Source organism: Nomascus leucogenys, chromosome 14, assembly GCF_006542625.1.
Source record: "Nomascus leucogenys isolate Asia chromosome 14, Asia_NLE_v1, whole genome shotgun sequence".
NCBI classification, from domain to species: Eukaryota; Metazoa; Chordata; class Mammalia; order Primates; family Hylobatidae; genus Nomascus; species Nomascus leucogenys.
The window spans coordinates 25,329,433-25,334,552 of record NC_044394.1 but is presented as its reverse complement, the minus strand read 5'-3'; the positions used below and the strand labels follow the sequence as shown (position 1 = coordinate 25,334,552).

General features: G+C 44.8%; 1 pseudogene across 1 annotated transcript; it reads left to right on the top strand.

The window, feature by feature from the left end:
- Positions 1 to 2,584: 2,584 nt before the first annotated feature.
- Positions 2,585 to 3,994, top strand: LOC100601372 (annotated as a pseudogene). The gene has a single exon (XR_001114392.2). The product of XR_001114392.2 is annotated as a U1 small nuclear ribonucleoprotein C pseudogene (transcript).
- The last annotated feature ends 1,126 nt before the right edge of the window (positions 3,995 to 5,120 follow it).

Genomic DNA, 5,120 nt, shown 5'->3' with positions numbered 1-5,120 from the left:
AGGCATGTGGATCTCTTTTCATTGAAACTCACAAAATACCTGCTCAGAAGGCCTATCATGGTTGTTTCATCTTGAATTTTGTAACCACCAACTTTCATGTAAAGCCAGTGAGGGACCACTCACAGTCATGAGGGATGTTCTAAGCCAGCAATTCTTAAAATGTGTATCACGCAGGATCTTGTTAGAAATGTAAACTCTGGGCACAGCACGGTGGCTCACGCCTGTAATCCCAGCACTTTGGGAGGCCGAGGCGGGCGGATCACGAGGTCAGGAGATCGAGACCATCCTGGCTAACACAGTGAAACCCCGTCTCTACTAAAAATACAAAATATCAGCCGGGCGTGGTGGCAGGCACCTGTAGTCCCAGCTACTCGGGAGGCTGAGGCAGGAGAATGGCGTGAACCTGGGAGGCGGAGCTTGCAGTGAGCCAAGATTGCGCCACTGCACTCCAGCCTGGGTGACAGAGCAAGACTCCGTCTCAAAAAAAAAAAAAAAAAAAAAAAAAGGAAAGAAAAAGAAATGCAAACTCCGCTGGGCCTGGCGGCTTGTGCCTGTAATCCCAGTGCTTTAGGAGGCTAAGGTGGGAGAATTCTTGAGCTCAGGAGTTCAAGACCACCCTGGGGAACATAGTGAGATCCCCCCTGCCCCCACTCCACCACTTCCCATCTCATAAATGAATGAGTAAAAAGAAATGCAAATTCTTTATTTTATTTATTGTTTATGAGACAGGGTCTCACTCTGTTGCCCAGGCTGGAGTGCAGTAGCTCCATCTCGGCTCACTGCAGCCTCCATCTCCTGGGTTCAAGTGATTCTCCTGCCTCAGCCTCCTGAGTAGCTGGGATTACAGGCACCTGCCACCATGCCCAGCTGATTTTTGTATTTTTAGTAGAGGTAGGGTTTCACCATGTTGGCCAGGCTGATCTGGAACTCATGGCCTCAAGCCATCCACCCGCCTCAGCCTCCCAAAGTGCTGGGACTACAGGTATGAGCCACCATGCCCAGCCAAGAAATGCAAATTCTTGAGGCCTACCTCAGTACTACTCTATCAAAAACCCTGGAGGTGGTGCCCAGCCACCCGTTTTCACAAGGCCCCCTGTGTTTCTGATGCATGCTTAGGTTTGAGAACTGCTTCTCTAAGCCTTCAGCCTCTCAAGCTTGTTGGAAATGCGTGACCTCAGGCCCCACCCCAGATGACTGATTGAGAATCCCCAGGTTATTCAGATGCACATTAGAGCTTGAAAAGCACTGCTCTCGACTGTCTCCCATGGTCAGATTAGAGTTAGAGCACCAGAAAGGGGTACTCTTAGATCGAAGCTTCTCAGCACCCCACAGAAATGCCGTCACAAGACAACAATTTAAGTGTAAGAAATCAACACATGAAAGACATTTCTGTATCTGTGAAAAAGAATTTTACTGCCATTCACCATCCCTGGATAAAGATTCTCTCTGTCAGCTTTCTTAGAGTTTAGAGCAAGCACATGTGTCCTTTTTTAAAAAAGAAGGTGAAGTTATGAAACTCATGATACCTAAATTGCCAGGACACTTTCATTTTAGCTCAATTCTTTTTTAATTTTTTGAGATGGAGTCTCGCTCTGTCGCCCAGGCTGGAGTGTAGTGGTGTGATCTCGGCTCACTGCAACCTCCGCCAGCTGGGTTCAAGTGATTCTCCCGCCTCAGCTTCCCGAGTAGCTGGGATTATAGGCGCCCACCACCACGCCTGGCTAATTTTTGTATTTTTAGTAGAGACAGGGTTTCACCATGTTGGCCAGGCTGGTTTTGAACTCCTGACCTCAAGTGATCCGCCTGCCTCGGCCTCCCAAAGTGCTAGGATTACAGACATGAGCCACGGCGCCCGGCATTTTAGCTCAATTCTAAGAAATATTCTTAGTCTAGGTTTTCTCACATAGCTCTCTTCTCTTCCTTAAAGTGATCTTTGCTTTCCATTCTTGTTTTAACAATCTATTATGGCTGCATTTTTTAAATAAGTAGCTTCAAATATTGTGTGAGAACATAAGGAGAAATACCTTTTCCTCACCCATCGCTAGGTTTACAGTGGAGAAAGCTCTGTAACAAAAGACAGATTAACAAGAGAAAAACATGCAAATTTATTTGGTATGTTTTACGTGACACAGGGGCCTTTTAAGCAAATGAATACCCAAAGAAACAGACTTGTGTATTATTGCTAGCTTTGATGAAGAGTGGACGGTCATGGAGAAATATAGCAGGACAAAGGAGATATGATCTAATGATAATAAAACTGCAGGGAGCTTAGCAACATACGTTTGTTCAAATTCTTCTCTGTGTTCCTATGTCTTCAGAGATAAGAATGTTCCTTTCTTCTGACCGGGCACGGTGGCTCACTCTTGTAATCCCAGAACTTTGGGAGGCTGAGGTGGGCAAATCGCTTGAGCCCAGGAATTCGAGACCAGCCTGGTCAACATGGTGAAACCCTGTCTGTACTAAAAATACAAAAATTAGCTGGGCGTGGTGGCACATGCCTGTAATCCTAGCTACTCGAGAGGCTGAGGCAGGAAAATCGCTTGAACCCAGGAAGCGGAGGTTGCAGTGAGCCTAGATTGCGCCACTGCACTCCAGCCTGGGTGACAGAGTGAGACTCTGTCTCAAAAAAAAAAAAAAAAAAAAGAAAAAAAGAAAAAAGACTGTTCCTTTCTTCTGGATATAGGCAGGGCACCTCTTGAATAAAAGTCTTATGACCTGCTTCAGGGCAGAAGGGCAGGGAAAGGTCAGAGAGACCTTCCAGTAAATGCTGTTTCTCAAATTCCTTCAGCTTGAAATACTCAGTGTGCCAAGGTGCTGTATTTTGGGGATACCATGTCCTGAACCACATCAGGGCTACTAAGAAATGAATGTCTGTGCTATGTCTTGAAGCATCTCTGCCTGGATAGAGCACAGTGACCCCAAGAGCTCCATTCAGATTCCCTTTGCTCCATGAAGCATTCCTGCTGTTCCCTGGACAGCTGTAATTAATATGGCCCCAGATAACACAGTTTGTGATTTGTCATTATACATCACACTCTGCCTTATATTTTGAGGTAATGTTTGTAAAGTGCTTAGAGTAGTGTAGGAACATAGTGCACACTCAAATGATGATGATGGCCATTATTATTGCTGTTGTTTATGTATATATATGTGTCATTTCTACTCAACTGTAAGCCTTGTTGGGGTGAGGGGAGGACCTTATTTACTGATGGATTCCCAAGCAAGCCTGGTTTATGCTGCACTCACAACAGGTTCTTACATATAACATTAATGAGGAACGGAGTGGCCAACGGCCTGCAGAGCAACATGCCCAAGTTTTATTGTGACTACTGTGATACATACCTCACCCATGACTCTCCATCTGTGAGAAAGACACATTGCAGTGGAAGGAAACACAAAGAGAATATGAAGGACTATTATCAGAAATGGATGGAAGAGCAGGCTCAGAGCCTGATTGATAAAACAACGGCTGCATTTCAACAAGGAAAGATACCTCCTACTCCATTCTCTGCTCCTCCTCCTGCAGGGGCGATGATACCACCTCCCCCCAGCCTTCTGGGTCCTCCTCGCCCTGGTATGATGCCAGCACCCCATATGGGGGGTCCTCCCATGATGCCAATGATGGGCCCTCCTCCTCATGGGTTGAAGCCAGTGGGACCTGCTCCTGGAATGAGGCCGCCCATGGGAGGCCACATGCCTGGGCCCCCAATGATGAGACCTCCTGCCCGTCCCATGATGGTGCCCACTTGGCCCGGAATGACTCAACCAGACAGATAAGGATAGAGGGGAGGCTTCATTGTATCAGTTTTATATTACCTGTTCTGCTTCATCAGGAGATCATGCTGCTGTGATACTGAGTTTTCTAAACAGCATAAGGAAGACTTGCTCCCCTGTCCTATCAAAGAGAATAGTTTTGGAGGGGAGAAGTGGGACAAAAAAGATGCAGTTTTCATTTGTATTGGGAAATGTGAAAATAAAATTGTCAACTCTTTCAAAAAAAAACAAAAAAAATTAATGAGAATAAATATTAGAGTACTTTGAAAAGGAAGACATGATTTATTATCATGAATTGGAGCATTGGGTCTCAGCCGATCCTATCCAAAAGGAGAAGCTGTTTGACCAACAAGAGCACCACATCCCCTAGCCTTAGCCCCAGAGGGCAGCAGAAAAAAAAAAGGAAGTGAAGGATAAATGTCACCGAAATTCTCAGTGAAACAGAAGAAACTCTGACCAAAACCAAAATGGAATCGACTGAAAATGTTAATGGTCATTTTTAGTAAGTCACAAGAAGGTTAAGAAATGCTATTTTAATAAGTAGAACAATTTCATTTTCCATATAGCCTGGGAAATTGAGATCTAGATGGTTTCTTTTACATAGTCTCAGATCAACTTTGCACCTCTTTAGCCGAAAGCAGTATGGTTTCGCCTTTAGTAACTTGTGGAAAAAAAGAAGCAAAAGGGATAATATCTTAAGTAATGTTTACAAGAGAAAAGCACATTGGAAGAGAATGTTATATGTAGGATTATCCAACATAGTATTCTGGGAGGAAAAAGTTCAGACAGGAGAAGAAAATAGAGCAAAGAATCAAGTCTGCATGATGTATAGAAGCAGGTTCATGGAGAAACCAATAAAGACTGGGCCCCAGCTTCTTCCAACACCCCAAGAGGGGCCCTAGCGATTTTGTGTTTACAATTATGCATTAGCGTTCATGAAAAGGGCTTCCCAAGGTGCATACGTTTCAGGCTCTATAAAACTTGAACCACTCCTGATGAAATGCCTGTAAATTTATGTAGCTCTTGTTTCTCAGCTTTACTTTTTTGCAACCATTTAGCTCTGCCTTGCTAAATGAAGTGATGCAACAACTGGGGACTTGGCCATAAGGAATAAGGTCCTTGGAGAACTGCTAGTTGGGGAGATCATCACAGCTGAGTTCAAAGTAATAAAATGTGGACACTAGTATGGTTTTCATCAAGGATTATCATTGTACTTCTAGGGTAGTGATTCCCAACCAGGGGCAAATTCTACCCCCAGCGGGGAGGGCTGCTACTGGCATCTAGTGGGTAGAGGCCAAGGATACTGCTAAACGTCTTATAATCCACAGGACAACCTCCACAGCAAA